Consider the following 18,751-nt stretch of genomic DNA (forward strand, 5'->3'; position numbering starts at 1 on the left):
ACAGACAGATAAACCTGTGGCTAAACCAGCTCAGAGGAAAGATTTAATGCAAAGAGGCTGAATTCAAAGCAGGTGAAGGCAGCTCCAGGCAGGTATTAAAAAGTCGGATTTCCAGAAGGAAGAGAGTGGATCAGAGATTGTTTCAGTTTCCTCAGAGGGACAGGGGGCTCTTTCTTGGTCTGTTACTGTCTTCCCCTGCAGTGGCAGCCACGAGGCTGAAGGATGCAGGCGCCACTGTGGAGCCAGGAGCACAGCCCAACTCTTTCAGAGGCTGCGCCACGTGGCCAAGAAAGAGAGCACCTGCTGCAGACAGACTCTAGTTCACTGATACTCAGATACATACTTTCCCCACATTTAGCATCTCTGAAACTGGGACACATCATCAGTGACATCTAGAAGCCAGGCAATACGGTAGTTCCCTCACAGTCACTGAGGAGCACCCTGTTGGATGCTAAGAACACAAAAAAGGAGCTGAAATGATTAATTCCAACAATTAAATAATGAAAACGGTCATAGTGAAAAAGTATAAAACTAATGGCTAGTTTGCATGCTATAGCATACAGGAATGATGGGGAATATTAGATCTTGAACTATAACTTTTTCCAATTTTCAATCAATCCAAAGTTCACCTATACTTTTTGATGGTGTTCGGTCAATATTATAAGTATTTCTAAACAAAGTAAATAGATGCCATTATTATTATTTTAGTTTACAAAAGCACTCCTTTAAGGAGCAAGCTTTCCAGATACCTGACAAGTATTCGATTTATGTCGACCAGGAAGGAACAAATACTAGCTACCACATCCTTCTATCTCTAAAGGACATGTCTACAACTTGTGTAACTCTGGAACAGTTTATTCAGCTTGTTAACCTTTTAAATGATTTTGCAATCATTAACTTGTGACTAGATCAGCTACGTGACTTGTGTGTGGGTGAACTGGCTGAGACGCACCCAGATTCTGTGAGGACGCTTGCAGGTTTAGGGCGAATGGTTCACGCCGTCCCACCGTCCAGGACAGGTGGCTCGGGAAGGCTCATTGGACGTGATGAGAGGGAGATTTACTTGTAGCAGAACACGGTGACAGTGGTGCCTGATACTGTTATAGGGTGGTCCCCACGTTGTGCCCAGTCTTCTGAGGATTGCTTGAGAAGTGGAGACAGGAGAAACGGTGACTCTGAAGGTGGTGGGACAGAGCAGCCTTGCAGCAAGTGACGCAGTCATGCAAAGAGCCCTTGTCCCTTTTGGCTTTGGCCACCAAAGAGCCCAGAGGCAAATTGGTGACTCCAAGTGTTTTTTTTCATATTTTTTACTTTTATTTTTTTAAGTATATATTTAAAAAGATTTTATTTATTCATTTTTAGAGAGAGGGGAAGAGGAGAGAAATATCATTGTGCTGTTGCCTCAGTTGCCTCTCCTGCGCCCCCTGCTGGGAACCTGGTCTGCAATCCAGGCATGTGCCCTGACTGGGAATTGAACTGGCAACCCTTTGGTTTGCAGCCCGTGCTCAGTCCACTGAGCTACGCCAGCCAGGGCTTTTTTAAGTATATTTTATTGATTATGCTATTACAGTTGTCCCGTTTTTTTCTACCCTTTATCCCCCTCCACCCTGCACCCCCCTCCCTTCAGCACACCCCCACCTTAGTTCATGTCCATGGGTCGTACATATAAGTCCTTTGGCTTCTACATTTTCTGTTCTGTTCTTAACCTCCCCGTGTTCTGTACCTACAAGTTATGCCTCTTATTCCCTGTACCTTTCCCCCATTCTCCCTCTCCCCATCTCTGCTGACAATCCTTCATGTGCTCTTCGTTTCTGTGATTTTCTTCCTGTTCTGGTTGTTTGCTTAGTTTTTGTTTTTTAGGTTCAGTCCTTGATAGTGGTGAGTTTGTTGTCATTTTACTGTTCACAGTTTTAATCTTCTTTTTCTTAGATAAGTCCCTTTAACATTTCATATAATAATGGCGAACTCCTTTAACTTGAACACACTTGGGAAGCACTTCATCTGCCCTTCCATTCTAAATGATAGCTTTGCTGGAGAGAGTAATTTTGGATGTAGGTCCTTGCCTTTCATGACTTTAAATACTTCTTTCCAGCCCCTTCTTGCCTGCAAGGTTTCTTTTGAGAAATCAGCTGATAGCCTTATGGGAACTCCTTTGTAGGTAACTGTGTCCTTTTCTCTTGCTGCTTTTAAGATTCTCTCCATATCTTTCATCTTGGATAACTTAATTATGATTTGTGTTGGTGTGTGCTTCCCTGGGTCCAATTTCTTAGGGACTCTCCCACCTTGAGTAACTGTCTATTCTCCTACGCCTTGCAAATCTGAAGATTCTCCCTGACAGTGCCCTTCTAGTTAATGGGTGTGTTTCCTGATGCTGAGCCAAAATGTTGTAACAAGTAGATTTCAGGAACTTTTTTCTAGAAGTAGCACCCTACATTTTTATTCTTCTTTTATGCTGCCCCATTTATAGATACTATTTCTAAAAGATTTGCTTTTACAAAGTAATGTATGAATGAAATAGTTATTTTCCCCATTTATTATTAATCAAGACAGAGATAACCAGTTCTCAATTATCCCCAGAGAACTGCTTCTCATTCATTTCACAGATATTTATTAAGTACTAAGTACCAAGTGTTGGACTAGATGCTAAGGAAATGAGGAATGGGGAATGGTCCCTACCCTGTGGGCCTGAGCATGTGGTAGGAGACAGTAAATTAGTCAGAGCCTCACAATACAGGGAGATGAAGCACAGAAGAGAGAGACCTCACCCAGTATTTTCAGGAATGACTGGAGCAGGCTCCTGGTGGAGGTGATGTCCAAGCCCAGGCCTCCGACTAGAAGACACACAAGAGCCAACCAGGCAAAGGAAAGGGATGAGAGGGCTTTAGGGCAAAGGGACACACTGTGCAGTGACGACCTCAGCTGGTACATCCTGGGGATTACCAAGGACCTCAATGAGCAGGGAAGGGTCTGGGAAGATGGGCCAGGGCCACGGTGTGAAGGGCTCATGAATCAGGATGAGGAATTGGGACCTCATTCTGGAGGCAACAGGGGACAGCTGATGTGTTCTAAGTAGAACACTGAGGTGATCGGATACGCATTTTAAAGGGATCATCCTGGCAGGCTGGAGAGTGGATTGAGTGTGAAACACTGGAGGAAGGGAGACCAGAAGGATGTGGAGGAGAGGTGAGGGATCTGAACAAAAGGAGGGGCAGAGGGGGCCCTGACCCGTTGGTCTAGTTCAGCTGGAAATGTAGACACCTAACGTGTAATTGATCCGTGTGGCCTGATTGAGGACAAGTGCCCAGGCCCCCTGGGCTTCACAAAGCATTCAGAAGAATCAATCAGACCAACGTTAGTGCCTAGGTGGGACCCCAGGGTGGGGAGTGCTGGGGTCGCCATGCTCCCATCCCAACTTGTAAGTGAAGCAATGGAGACTCAGGGTTGTCAGTGGTGTGAACAGATTGCGAGGAGCTGAGCCAACGCCGGAACTGCAGGACTGCGTCCCCTGGCTCTGGCCTCATGTGCTTTCCCGGGCACTTGGCAAGCATCTGTGCTGTGCCAATCACTGCACGCCCCGCACTACGCATCATGAGGCCCTGCAAAAGCCACTGAAGAAATGCATTCATTGTTTTAAATCAAATAATATAGATTTGCCAGAAACAAATTATGCCAATTAACTTGCTTTTCTTCCCCACATTGGGATAAGAGGCTTAGTGGTTAAAGAAAACATGATGGGCTTAATGCCTCTTGACAAAAAACACTTGATACGGCTCCTTGCAACACAACCGTGGGAAATGCAGATCAAAGACCAGGGTGGCTGTGAGGGGAAAACAATCAATGGAGTCCAGTCATCATGACTGTCGTGACACAGCTGGGAGAGATGCCGGGGTTCCTGTAGGCACAATCCTGAATCAATGCCCTTCTGGGATTCTCAGGAAGAGGACAGACAGCTGAAGGCGTGTGGGGGCGCAAACTGGGAAGATCAGTGCTGGAAGGGAGAACAGGTTGTAGGGGAGAGGCATGCGTGAAGAAGCATGCCGGAAAAGCGGAGCCAGGTGAGTGGGTGGGCTGCAGGGCGGGGCAGGAGGTGCATGTAGTGAGCAACACCGCGCCAGTGCGGCACGACGCCAGGCAGAGCCCCGCTGCACAGACGGAACACGGAGGAACAGCTGGCCTCCGTGCTCAGTGGTTCAGGTTATTCAGGAAGGTCACACACACACACACACGTGTGCATGCCCATGTCCATGTTCATATGGGGATCTGCATTCTTACAGGTGTCGGTACTCCTGTGCACACTCACACCTCCATCTCCTACACAAGACCTTGGAGCGAGTCTCTCAGCCACTTTCTGAGTTACATCTCGCTGCCTGGAGCCAAGCAAGGGGGAACTTACTGTGACTCCTTTGTGCTTCCTCTTGGCAGCTCCCTAAGAATCTCCCCAGCTCTTGAAAAACTTTAGTGTAATGAGGAAACTTGTCCATCACAAGGATGAAGTAGGGAATGTCCATTGCTGAGTAAAACTGACTGTGCCAGTTAAGGTTGACTGTGCAAAGATACCTGGGCAGAAAACTTGCTGTGCCCTGGAAAAAAAGAACAGCGGGAATTTGATGCTCACAATGCACAGGTGCCTGTTGGGGTAATAACCAAGTGCCAGCTTTCCAGCCAAGGCTAACTTGCTAAATTATCACTGAAGAATTTTCTCCCTTGATGTTGGTTTTTGAGCGTGAGCCCACTGCAAGTAGGGCAGTGTCCTAGGCCTTCCAAGGGGTCCAGGGATGAGCAAGGGGCCATTTCTAGACTGGAGGAGAGTTCCCAGAAGGAACTTAATGCCTGGCGTGTGCGGTGTGGCACCCTCCCCACAGGGGCTGCTCGGGCAGATGCACAGAGTGCAGCCCTGGGGGGTCCAGGTGATATTTCTTGGGTGGATGAGGAAAGAATTGTTCATTCCTCTGTTTATTTTTGGCCCTGGGAGTTGGAGAAGGCACCAGGGAGAAGGTGGCACTTGATCTGGGGTGGTAGGATTTCAGAAGGGAAGCCGGTCTGAAACAGAATGCCACGTCACCACGCATTTCTCCCTAGGAGTGAGAGGAGACGCAGGAGCCCTAGATCTGTTTTCTGGCGAGGTGAGGGGGGAACTCGCTCTGAAAGGTTGGGAAGCGGCCCCTAAGCACAAAGGAAAGAGTTGAAACCATTCAGTTTGAAAAGTCCTGGGAAGCAGCCTGTGCCGGAAGCCCATCCCACCTGGACACGGTCTCACACTACACCTGTGCTCCTTGCCGCAGCCCTGGGAGGTGGCTACGGCCACTTCTACTTCGTAAGTGGAGCTCAGGGGATCTAAGAGGAGTGTTCAAAGCCACACAGCTTGCAGGTAACAGAGCTGTGAGTGGCAGCTCGGTCGGGTAGCTCCAGAGCCCCCTTCCGCCTGCCTTTTATGGCCTTCCCGCCACACGGCTTCTCGCTGCATTTCCTGTCTCTCTGGAAAGGAGACGGCCTGGAGAAGAACCATCGAAAAGCAAGTTTTCTCCTTATCAGGGAAAACTGAGGGAGTATCTTTAAATAACAGCAAGAGTGCTGTAGGTTAGATATCAGAAAGCACTTTCTCGTTGTCAAAGCTGATTGGTAAAGAATTGAGTCAACAGCAGGTCAGTTGGTCGAGGGGCCAGTCAGCTCTCACTTTAGTTCAGGCGCCAACCCCGGGTAACTGCAGAAGGTTCACGTCTCTTTCTCAGACACCCTTGTTTCCTTATTTCCAGACTCCCCAGGGGACGTTTGTAAGGTCACATATCCCTCCATTGCTGCCTCTCCCCTCTATCTCTGGCACATTCACCTCTTGCCACCTCATAGCCACCACTGCTTCCCGGGCTCTGGACCCTCCAAAGCCTGCTGTGGTGGGGATGTGAGCTGTTGGGGTCAGAGCCCAGCCCTGCCACTTATACGAGGGTGACTTTGGGCACGTTACTCGCCCTTCGTGCCTTAGTCACCTCATCTACTAAATGAGAACATAGCACCTATGTCGTCAGGTTGGTGTGCAGAGTAAGTTAATTAGTACATGTTAAGAATATAGAATGGCGACTTCCGCCAAGATGGAGGCATAGGTGGAGACGTCGTGCTTCCTCACACAACCAAGTTTAAAGACAACTAAATAATAGCAACAGAAAACACAGCCAGAACACAGAAAATTGAACTTTTCAGAAGTCTGTTAACAACAAATTCTTCATCCTGACCTGTAAGGGGCGAAACCAGCAGCTGGCGGAGCGGGGTTGCACAGGAAAACTCGGTCAGACGGACTCAGGCGCACGGAACCCAGGCGCAGGGTTGGACCTGGTGAGAGAGCCTGGGAGCAACCGTGGGGAAACAGCGAGGGAGCAGGGCTGCGGGTTGACTGTGGTCATGCATTCGTGTGTGGATAGACAAGCCAGGGAGTGGGCGATTGGACGAGAGCCAGCAGCCCCAACGGCAAGCGGTGGAGGAGGGCTCCGCCATTTCCCTGCTCTGACCCCGCCTCCACATACAGCGTCATAACCCAGCGACCTAAGTGGCCCGGCCCAGGTGAACAACCTAAGACACTAATCCTCACCCAGCTGTGAGAAACAGCAGAGGGTGCCGCCATTTCCCCGCTCTGACCACGCCCCCACATAAGCGTCACAACTCAGCGACCTGGGAGTCCAAGGGTCCTCTCCTCACACTTAAAGGGCGAGAACAGACCAAAAATGGCTCAAGAAGATCTCAAAGCCCCAGAGCCTATAAATCTAAGTGATGAAGAAATAGCAAAACTCTCAGACGCACAGTTTAAAACACCGGTGATCAGGATCCTCACAGAACTGGTTGATTATAGTCACAAATTAGACAAACATATGAAGGCGAAACTAATTGAAATGAATGGAATTGCACAGGAAACCAATAGCGATGAAAAGGAAACTGGGACTCAAATCAATGGAGTGGACCAGAAGTAAGCAAATAATGGCCAAACAGAAAAGAGTGAAGAAGCAAGAATTGAAAAAAATGAGGCGAGTCTTAGGAACCTCCAGGACATCTTTAAACACTCCAACATCCGAATTATAGGGGTACCAGAAGGGGGAAAGGCACAGCCACCAGTGGAAAACTTATTTGAACAAATAATAAAGGAGAACTTCCCCAATCTGGCAAAGGCAATAGACTTCCAGGAAATCCAGGAAGCTCAGAGAGTCCCAAACAAGTGGGACCCAAGAAGGAACACACCAAGGCACATCATAATCACATTAGCCAAGATTAAAATGAAGGAGAGAATTCTAGAAGCAGCAAGAGCTAAGGGGACAGTCACCTACAAAGGAGTCCCCATCAGACTGTCAGCTGATTTCTCAGAAGAGACCTTATAGGCAAGAAGGGGCTGGAAAGAGGTATTCCAAGTCATGAAATCCAAAGACCTACAACCAAGATTGCTCTATCCAGCAAAACTTTCATTTAGAATGGAAGGGCAGACAAGGTGCTTCTCAGATAAGATCAAATTCAAGGAGTTCATCATCACCAAGCCCTTATTATATGAAATGTTAAAGGGACTTATCTAAGAAAAAGAAGTTAAAAAAAAACATGAACAGTGAAAGGACAACAAACTCACAGTTATTAAGAACCACACCTAAAACAAAAGCAAACTAAGAGGACAGCTAGATCAGGAGCAGAACCATAGAAATGAAGATCACATGGAGGGTTAGCAACAGGGGAGTGGGAGGAGGAGAAGCAGGGAGAAGGTACAGAAAATAAGTAGCATAGACAGTAGATAGAAAATAGATGGGGGGCAAGAATAGTATGGGAAATATAGAATCTAAAGAACTTGAGACACATGGTCATAAACTAAAGGGGGGGTAATGGTGGGGACGGAAAGGTAGGGTGGAGGGGAATGAGGGGGGGGAATAGAACAACTGTAACAGCATAATCAATAAAAAATAAATTAAAGAAAAAAGAATATAGAATGGCAGTTGGCAAACTATGGCCCATGGGCCAAATCCAGTTTACCATGTTCTTTTGTAAATAAAGTTTTCTTGAAACACAGCGGTGCTCATCCAGTTACATAGTGGCTGTGGCAGCTTCTGCACCACAGCAGCAGAGCCGGGTGGCAGCAGCAGAGAATGCACAGCCTCACAGCCTAAAATATTTACTCTCTGGCCAATTGCAGAATGCTACCAACTTCTGACATAGAAGGCTGCATGGCACATAGTAAGTGCTCACTACATGGTCGGTTAGACAAACCTGACAACTCTTTAGGACTTGGAGTGTAACAAAATTTGGACGAGGTCCTAGAATGACACTAGGCAATTACAGGCTAAAAGAAAAAGCCAAAACAGGTATTTCTGTCATAGCTGCTCCTGGAGGGCACAGCCATCCCTTTTCCAGGGGTCCCCTGCCATCATTCTGAGGGCAGAAGTCTCACTCTCCTGGCCTGGACTCCTTCTGACTGTGTTTCCTCTTCCCTGAAGCCAGGCCCCTTTCCTACCCCAGGGCGATGGCCAGAGAGAGGACCCAATGCCCTCAAAAAAACCTCCTCCCAAGTGAGCGGTCTGGCCCTTCCACGGGGCCCAGACGATGCCATCATGATAGTCTAGTCCAGGCCTTCTCAGCATGTGCGCTGTGGACATTTTGGGCAGGGTCATTCTCTGTTGTGGGGGACTCTCCTGTGCATCGTAGGGTGTTTAGAAGCATCCCTGGCCATTATGCTCTAGATGCCAGCTGCAGAAATGTCTGGGGACAGAAACATTCCTGTTGAGAACCACTGGCTTAGTCTGAAATAATTGTCATGGGGGCAACACATCCCAGTCCCAGACGGCTAAATGCTCATTTAGAAAGGCACCATTCTTTGCAGGGGCACAGACCTGTTAAAGATGCACCCAGTCTGGATCACTGGCCGGCTAAACAAAATGCTTAGCATCTCTGCCTGAAGCACCAGCAGTGTACAGCCGGGCCTGTGCTTTTGCAGAAATACTGGGCAGTTACCTGCCTCAGGTCTGTGTAACTAAGGAGACTTAGCCAAGTGCTCCCTCCCACCACGTGGGTAGCACCTCCCCAGGGACACTTTCTGGTCCTTCCCCCAGGATGTGGAAAATGTTTATGAACCCCAGCCTGCCCTGCCCCTGACTCTAGGCCAGTTTTCCGGTTTCATCAGTTTTTACATCCTACTCCACCTCGAGCAATGGGAAGAAACTGCTGTCAGCTTTAAAATAACAGTTTATTCGCCGACTCACCTATTCTGCTGACCAGCCCTTAATGATTCCCTTTGTGGGCTGGTCAGTGGGTGTCAGTGGCAAGACGCCACCGTGCTTGCCTTCAAGTGGGCTGGCGGTTGAGGGGCTAGCAGACGTGTAAACAGGTGATCGCAATGGAGCAAAATAAGTACTATGATAAGGTTCACGGGTTCTGTGGACACAGAGCAGGGACGAAAGGCCTCAACTTAGCAGCAAGGGTAGCACCAGACCTGCCTGAGAAGCTGACTCTTGGAAGACAAAGGAGCCAGCAGGGCTAGGGAAGTGTGTGTGTGTTCCACTCGTGTGCATTTCAGGGACGGGACGTCACCCCACACAGCCAACAGGAGTCAAACGACGGGCAAGAGCCTGGGCACAGTTAGAGAGTCATGGTGGCTGCCACCGAGTGCTGAGCTGTGTGATGGGACAGAAGCATCCCTGGGTCTCAGGGTTCATCATGTGTGTGAGCAGAGGCACTGACAGCCTTTGCTCCAGACTTCATCTCCTCGTTCTGGCCCTCCCATCCTCCCCAGCCAGTCCTTGTTCAGACTCGCGGCTCCGTGTCTGTGCCCTCAGAGTGCTTTTTCTCCAGGCCTTCGCTCTCCTCATAACACACACCAGACCAAGACATTCCACTGCTGGAAGTTCTTCAGCAGCCCCTCGAGCCTCCAGGATTAGCACCAAGGCCCGCAGTGCAGTCCCCAAGACCCCCATGACCCCAGTCCCCTCTCGGCCCATCAAATCCCCGGGGTGCGGGGTGTCTAAGATTGCACGCAGACTAGCGAGTCAGCCTGCCGTGGTTTCACGGATGCTGGAGAAGATAGGAGACTCCTGAGTCAGAGACATAGGACACCTGAATATAGTTAAGTCTTCCGTGCTGACAGGCTCTGCAACTTAAAGCAAAACAACATGTAGCAAAACCAGTTTTAGCGGTGGCCAATCGCTCTGAACCAGAGGCGAGTTGCTGCAGCATGTTGTCAATGTTAAAACGACTTTGAACAAAATGATGGTGTCCGAGCACCTCTGTGCCCGTGAGAGTGGCAGTGTGACATCTGCGCCCATTTCCCAAGTCCCAGTCTCACAGGGCGGTACAACAAGGGCTGGGTGGCTGCCACCTACACACGCAAACTGCTCACACGTGGCTGAGGAGACCCCAATCTGTTAAAGGGGGCATTTGGCAAACCTGCCCAACCTTGGCCCCCAAGGGAGACATTATTTACTGGTAACGAATCGGCCCTCTGCCCCAGCAGGAGACACTCTGTCTTCGGAGACAATTTGCTATGTAAGCATCCTTGAATCCGAACCCATGGATTCCATCAACTGTGGGTCAAGGCAGCATTTTCCATCCACGGCTGGGAATCCGGGGTGTGAATGGCTTACAGTATACCGTGCACTCTACATTTTTGTATGAGGGACTTGAGCCTGTGGATTTGGGTGTGGGGGAGGGCACGTTCTGGAACCAGTCTCCTGAAGATACTGAGGGACAAAAGAAGTTTTGGGGAGTTAAGAATTACACAAGAGTTTTCAGCTGGGTGCCCCTAACGCCCAGGGTGTTCAAGGGTTGACTGTAATTTTTTAAAAAAACGACCTTACCTGACACCGCGGGGTAAAAAGTCCTGGCGCCAACCACAACACTGCCAATGAGATGAGAAGGGCCCTCTGCACTTGGGCCGCGCGCTGGAACCACCTGGACAGCGCGCAAGGCCTCCCGTACCTGGACCCCACCGAAGACCAATTAAACCAGACCTCGGGCTGGGCCAGGGGCAACGCTGGAAGTTTTTGGAGATTCCAGGGTGCACCCAGGGTTGAGAAACACTGCCCTGGACCGGAGGTTCTCCGCGTGTGGTCCACAGACCAGCAGCAGCAGCAGCCCCGGGAACCTGTTAGAAATGCAGATTCTGGGGCTCCGCCCAAAACCTGCTGGCTCAGGCTCGCTGAGGCCGGGGCCTGGCGAGCCATCCGGGGTTCTGATGCACACTGGGGTTTGACGACCACTGTTCAGAGTCTAGACCAAGTAAATCCCAGAAGTTTTCCTCTCCCAGTGAGTGTTTGCTGAGCACCTGGCACGAGTTTGGTTCTGTGTTGTGAAAATACAGCCGTACCTCAACTCTCCTCTGCATCTGGTGGGTTAGAATCTTGTAAGAGAACTTCTGCATCAAACTGAGATGACCCTCTTTATGGCTAAATAATATTCCATCCTGTGCATACACCACATTCAGTTTATCTGCGCGTGTGTCTATGGGCACTTAGGTTATTTCTGCCTTTCGGCTAATGTGAATAATTCCGTTTGAGTCGAGTGGAACTGCTGAATCACATGGTAATTGGGTGTGTAACTTTCTGAGGAGCCACCAAACTTTCTCACGGTGGTTGTCCCCTTTTGCACTCCCACCAGGAACATTTGTCTGGGCCAGTGGGAAGAGTTCAGGAAACAGATAGTGGTGTGGGTTCTCCAACACTGTGAAGGTACTCAGTGCCACTGAATTCACTCAAAATGGTTAAAATAGTAAGTATTGTTATTTATATTTGGCCACAATAATAAAAGATTAATGAAGTGAGTCAAGAAAACAGGTTTAAAAAAGGAAGTTCTGTTCCTCGTGGTCAGTAATGAGTAACAGTCTTTTTAAGGATAGAGCCGGACGTCCAGCTCTACGGTGGATGAGGGCTTTCACGTCTCCCGCGATTCCTGTGTGAATGAGTCTGAGAAGACCAGCGGGCACGCCCTGTATGTACCCTGGCGGGTGAGGAGGGCCTGGCTGGGTTTCACTCTTGAGGTCGGGCTCCCCCCACTAGAACCCTGCCTGACGTCCCAGCGGTGCATTGCTGCTGCTCCAGGTCCGTTTGTCGAGCACGTCGATGGGCCAGGCTCTGGGGCAGGAGGCAGGGATACAAGTATGGATGAGCTAGGAGCCACGTGCAGGGGTTCGGAACCTTCCCCACACATCAGAAGCACCTGGTGGGCTTGTTCAAGGGCAGGTGCCTGGCGCCACCTCCGGAGTCTGATTCACAGGTCTGGGGCGGGGCCCATGAACCGGCACTTCCAACACACTCCCAGGTGGCGATGATGATGCTGTCTGTCCAGGGACTACACCTTGAGAGCCGCTGGTCTACTGGGGTAGAGGGATATTAAATATTATTTTGATAAGTGTGGGGGCTGCTGGGCAAGGGAGATGCAAAGGGCTCTTTCTACAGGAGCACCGAGGAGGGGGCAACACTCTGTCCTGCCTCCGTGGGTGAGAGGGGCAGGGAGCAAGTGCTGCAGGGGGCTGGAGGCGGGAAGCAGCGCAGTGTGTGGGGAGAATGCCCACAGCTCAGCATTGCTGCAATCAAGGGTGGCGGCGAGAGCAGGCCCAGAGAAGTCCAGGAGCGGGCAGCCTGTCCAGTGAGCACTCTAAGAGCGGGGCAGAGAGAGGAGCAGAAACAGACAGTGGTCCCCCGTTTACCTTCGGCAGCCTGCAAATCACACTCTCCTCCCTATAGAAGAGTCTTCCCTCCAGAAGGAACCCGACAGCGTCCCCAGTCTCCATGACACTCCCGGTTACCTCGCCTGCCCCCTCCACCCCGGCAATACTGCAGACGGATTACTGGAGAGGGAGGGCCCACCGGATAGGGCACGGGGGAGAGGAAGGACGTCCAAGGGCTGGCAGAGCTAAGCTGGCAGCCTCAGTCCTGCTGCACATGTCTCCTCACCCCCCGCCTGCAGACTGGCCTCCACTGCCGGGGCTAAACCGGACACGATGCCAAGAGTGGTTTGGCAGGACTCTACCCAACCTCAGCCTCAGTCCTCCCTCTCAAGCTGACCCAAACAAAAACTGAAATAAGAAAGAGACAAGTTTGATAAAAAGTTTGGATTGAAGCATCTTTAGAAAACTTTCCTGTTTGTATTGACCTACATACAATCCGAGGAAGAAGGATGGGCCTGCTGTGGCCGTCCTGCTCGAAGCTTCATAGTGGTAAATAGCCCTGACCCTCCAGCCCTTGCTCACTGACCTGGCTCTGATTCATTTGTAACAGTAACAGGGAAAGAGCTTCAACAGCAGTTTGATACCTTGCCTCTGTTTGTTTATAATGAAATCATAAGACCTCATCCATCAATCATTAACCTACACCCCTGCTAGCCTAGCTTCCTTCCCTTCTGGGAGAGATCGAGGGCTTTGTGGCCAGCTCTCCCCTGGGTGGGCAGGAAAACAGGCAGAGTCAGCAGAAAGTGGCCTGCTGCAGGGGACCTGGAATCCAGCCAAGGTGGATGCTCTGGGGACTCATACTACTGACTGGCTGGACCCACTGGGCTTTTATGAGAACCTGTATATCTTTTAGTCAACTTCAGAAGTGAACTTCAGGAGCTATAAGGAATATGTTAAATCTATTTTGAAAATGTGGCCTCTGCATCCCACCAATATCCTGGGGAGGTGTGGTATGGAAATGGGTTTAGAGAGGACCCGAAGGCTGCCTTCCCTTCTGTGGCTCTGGCTGCAAGACCGTGACTCATGGCTGGCCCCAGAGAGAGGTGGGGATCAGCCCCCTGAAAGGAGGAGGTAACAGATGGAGGAGGTTACTGAGCATGTGCTGAATGATTCTTGCTTATCCTGGTGGTAGGGCAGTGCCCAGCCTGGCCAAGGGGAAGCCGGACGAATCCTAGGGGCTCCTGAGTCTGCACCACACACAAACATCCAAGCTCTCGGCTGCTGCGGGGCCTCGGAGCGCGCTCTGCCCTCTCTCGAGTTTTGCTCGTGGCTCAATTCCACCCTTTAAGTCTCAATTTTAATGGCACTTCCTCTGAGAAGCCTGTCTGCACCATTGCAGACTACATTATTTTATTTATGTGTTGGTCGGCTTATTTGTAATTTATTGTCAGCCTCTTCCGCTGGACTGTGTGCTCTGTGAGGACGGAGATCAGACCCGTTGTGTTCTCCATCACATCTTCACACCTTGCGCAGCGTCTGGCACATGGTCACGCTTACTGAAGAAACCAGTAAATTACCTTCAAAATTAAACAGCATTCCAAGGAGGGTGCTAAGCGATTTGCTCCTTCACTCAACATTTGAATGCTCATTTTTATTGCAAATATAATCTATTGTATTAAACGCGTATTCGAATTTGAGACATAGTCTGTGATCACTTTCATACAAACATCCAGGTCGGGGGCCCTTGTACTATAGCCAGCTCCCCTCACAGACTTTGGAGGCTGACCACGAGATTTTACTATACTGAAATGTGGACTAAAGGGCTGTCCACACCCAGAATGTGTCAGTCTTGTACAGTTTTATCTGTCGGGGCAGTTCTGACCTGACTGTGTTTTGGTGACCAGTGCACAGCGTCAGGCCCGGAAGCCGGTGGCTGGCCCGGGCCCCCGGCCACTGCGAGCACAGTGCAGGCACAGACGGGGTGGGGGTGGGGGGGATCTGCCTCGAGGGGTGCAGCCGCCAAGCAATGTCGGGGGCAGCAGGGAGACCTGACTCAGGTCCAGAGACAAACCCCAAAACAAGATAGTAATGAGTGCAGTTTTGTTTTGGTCCAGAGTCATCAATAGAGTTCAAGTTACAAATAAATAAAAATGAAAATTTTTATTTTCACTATTGTTTTTATTACTCTTGAGTGAATAGAATACATAGTCAGTGAGAAAGAGTAATCAGACTATACCAGTAATTGCATAGTTCTTGTCTTCTCGGGAGCTCTATGTGCTTATATTGTAACGTATGTTATAATGTGTCGTGTACTAGGTGTGTAAGAAATGAATCAGCCCACAAAAACTTTTACTACCTGAAACTTGTATGTCAACTACAGTTGAAAATACATTTTTAAAAATATTCACTTACCCCTATATCATGTCTGCAAAAAAGTTATAAAACAATGAAATTGCCCTTCATTTGCTTCCATAAGTTATTTGCCCAAGGCAGTAATGGGTCTGTGTACACATACGTATGTGCAGAGTAAATACCCCCACGTTGGAGAGAGGTGAAAGGGGGCCTAAGGTCAAAAGAAACTTCAGAGCCATATTACCAGTCCCAATACCTGGGCCTTATTTAGACCGTGACTCAAACAAACTGTTAAATAAATTGGTGGGACATTGGGGAAATGTGAACACTCACTGAATATTTGAAGACAGAAGGAAACTACTGTTAACAGTTTCTAGATGTGAAAATAATACCGTGGTTACTTTTAAGAGTTCTTTTCTGTAGTTGTATATAAGCAACTACAGACTTTTTTCAAAGGAATCCACCGGAGGGGAAATGGGTGAGGTCGGGGACGGACCGGAACCAGTGGTGAATAGATGGGTACATGGGATATTATACCACACTCCCTTTTTGTATCTGTTTTGAAATCTTATGTAACTAAATTTTAAAACAAGACACAGATATATCCATAGCCAAATATAAGTTCGGCTTTTCAATATCACATAAGACACTTTTAGGCTCAGTGGTGCGCCTGCCTGCGTCCGCCTCTGGGGGAGAAGGGCGTAGCCCGCCTGTCCCCTCCCCCCCCCCCACGCCGCTCCCTGACCCCAAGGCAGGCCGGCCGAGTCCCTCGGGCCTGACTGGCCTTTCGCCCTGGGGGGCGCCTTCCAGGAAAGTGTTCCGGTCTGATCCACCCGGCAAACGTTCACCGAGCGCCTCCTTCAGCCCAGAGTAATTTCTGCCTCTGCTGGCGGGTCCTCCCCCAGCACCTTCTCAGGGCCACACTCCGTGAGTGAGCCCCTCTGCCCCCGGGCCCCCCTCCCTTCTCCTCCGCTCTTTCCCTCAGCACGGACGCGCTCGGATGTCTGTTAGAAACCCCAGTTTCCCTGGTGGCTTCATCCTCCTGTAACGTGCATGCATGCGCACTCTTCTCCATCCCTTTATGCCTGCATTTCTGAAATGAGCTTAAAGAGCCTTTTAAATCTCAATTTGTTAAGTGTTTAGTAAGTGCCGCTATGTGTTCAGACATGGTGGAGAGACGTGACAGAAATTGTAGCCTTCAGAAGGTCTTCCAAACTTCTAGGCTTGCAGTTCTAGTCTGGGACAGGTTTACGCTCTAGTCTGGAGCCAACAGTTCCGGGTGAGCCAGGTTGGAGGACAATTCAAGGCCATGTACCACTGCAGGCTGAGGCAGCACCGGGGTAGCTTAGGCAGGACTTGAGCTGGACTTGGAGGAGTGGACGAGATTTGGAGGGCTGAAGAGGGAGGGAGGCATTTCACGCCAACTTTTCGCATGAGAACACTTGTGAAGGTTGGTGGGCACAGCTTGTTCCGAGGACGGGAGGGCTGGCCTGACCACAGGGCCGGCTGGGGAGGGCCTCCGAAGGCCTTGGCAGGCGCACTGCTTTGTCTAATTCTGGCGGGCAGGGCACGCTGCAGACAAAGGGAGCCCAGGAATGGGCGGTACCAAGGAGCACCTCTACACCTGGTTAAACCTGATTATAAGAAAGCAGCGTGACAGCTGACAGGAAAGGCTGAGGACCCTGCAGGGGGCCTTCGCAGTGTGACACTGCGGGGAGGGCCTGACCTGGGGGCAAAGGTGGTGGTGGTGGTGGTGGTGATGATGGCAACTTGACTTTGTGGCCGAAGGAGAGCAAAGAATGGGCAGAGCCAGCCTGGCCCGGGAATTCTGAGTCTTGGGAGAATGGGTCTGATTGTCCTCTGATGAGGCCCTGCCCCATGAAGTTGGGCTCTGGGCCATAACACACCAATTAACCCCCCCATGTGGACCGTATTGGAACCCTGAATTTTACAAATAAACCATTAAAGACTTCTATAATTGAAAATGTTTGAATTCTGCCTGGATTCCATGACATTAAAAAACTGTTTACTTTTAAAAGTTTTTTACAGTTTTTTAAAGATTTTATAGGGAGAGAAATATCAATGTGCGGTTGCCTCTCATGCATCTCCTGCTGGGAACTGGCCTGCAACCCAGGCATGTGCCCTGACTGGGAATTGAACCACGATACTCTGGTTCACAGGCCCACGCTCAATCCACTGAGCTACACCAGCCAGGGCCTCTTGTTACATTTTAAAACAGAAATTTGGTCCACTTCTGTTTTACCTAAAGCAGAAAAAATTCACTCACTGGAAAGAACTGATGCTTTGCTTTTTTGTGGGAAAACAAACTGGGATATTCACATGATCTCCTTTATCATAATCATGGAAAGGGTCCAGCCAGCTGAAGAGGCAAAGACAAAACTCAAGAGAAAAGTCACATTTTTAGGTAGCTGGAAATAAACACTTCCTCTGGGAGAGCCAGTCCGAGGGGCGGTCTCTGGCAGCAGAGCGTGTGGCATGAGTGTGAGCGCTGAGACCTTGGTGAGAAACTGCGGCCTGAGCCACAGCTGCCAGCGAAGGGGCCAGTGCTGCCGTGGTGGCAACCACACACTGCCAGGCAGGGTCTGGGGGCAGAAGAGTTGGTTATGCTGGTGCCCAGCCACACAGCACCTCTCTCTCTCACTTACAAACCACAGACAGGGAGGCTGCTCTGACAATGTCCCCAGCTGTGCAGTAAGGGGACACCAGCCATCATGAGTTGGTGGAGGGTCCTATGAACTGCAGCGAAGCCCCATGGTTGGGAAGTCACCTCCCAGGCTACAGGACAGGGACCAGATTTCTTTCTCAATGAGTGGTCCCAGACAAAACAGATCCTTAAGCTTCTAAACTAGAAAGCCAGGAGGGTCAATTTTGAACTTGAGTAAGTAACACCATTTTCCGTTTTTTTCTTCACTTTTTTCAACCATTTTTTACTGTCGTTTGAATACAGTTGTCTCCATTTTCCTGACAATACCTTCCCCTGCCCCACCCATCCCCACCTCCCACTCAATCCTACCGCCCTTTGGCTTTGCCCAGGGGGCCTTTACACAGGTTCCTTGATGACCCTTCCCCTTCTTCTCCCCCCCATTATCCCTCTCCCCCCTGCCCTCTGGTTATTGTCAGTTGTTCTTTTTTTTCAATGTCTCTGGTTCTATTCTGTTCGATTGTTTGCTTTGTGGTCCTTTCTTTTAATGAGGAAAAAAGTTGTAGCGGGGAGTGGGAGGCTGGGGGATTAACAGCAGTGTGTGCTTCCCTGGGGACGACCCAGCATGGAGTCGGCATGAGAACCCGGCTCAGTGAACACGTGAGGGCCTGCTCTGTGCCAGGCACGGTGGACACAGCAGGGATGGAGGAGACTCGATTCCTGCCTTCACGGAGAACAGGAGACGGAGGAGACAGGTGCACAAAACCCCTGGATAAATACTGAAACATAAGGGCAGGGAAGTCCTGTGACTTAGGCAAAGTAACTCTGTTACTAAAGTCTGACTTTGGGCAATTTGGTTAATCTCAATTTTTTGATCTATAAAATGGAGCAATTCTTACTTTGCTGACACTGTAGCATTGTAAGGACTGAGGCTAGTAAAATAATTGCAACAATACTGAATGAAGATGCATCCGCAGCTGCAGGAGGAACAGAGAAGGCTCTTAGACCCTCTTACCTAAGGCCTATGACAGGCTCTCGAGGAGGGGCGCCCCCCCCCCGCAGACGGCAGCCAAGGCCCACGGCAGGCTCCCGATGCAGACGCTGCCCCTCTCCGGCCAGCCCCAGAG

General features: G+C 50.0%; 1 protein-coding gene across 6 annotated transcripts in view; it reads left to right on the forward strand.

Annotated features, from left to right (window-relative positions):
• Window positions 1-18,751, forward strand: part of CA12 (carbonic anhydrase 12) — a 53,831-nt gene that overhangs the window by 12,073 nt on the left and 23,007 nt on the right. The window lies entirely within an intron of this gene.

This window comes from Artibeus jamaicensis, unplaced genomic scaffold (assembly GCF_021234435.1).
Source record: "Artibeus jamaicensis isolate MK-2021 breed Jamaican fruit bat unplaced genomic scaffold, CSHL_Jam_final contig_548, whole genome shotgun sequence".
Classification (NCBI taxonomy): Eukaryota; Metazoa; Chordata; class Mammalia; order Chiroptera; family Phyllostomidae; genus Artibeus; species Artibeus jamaicensis.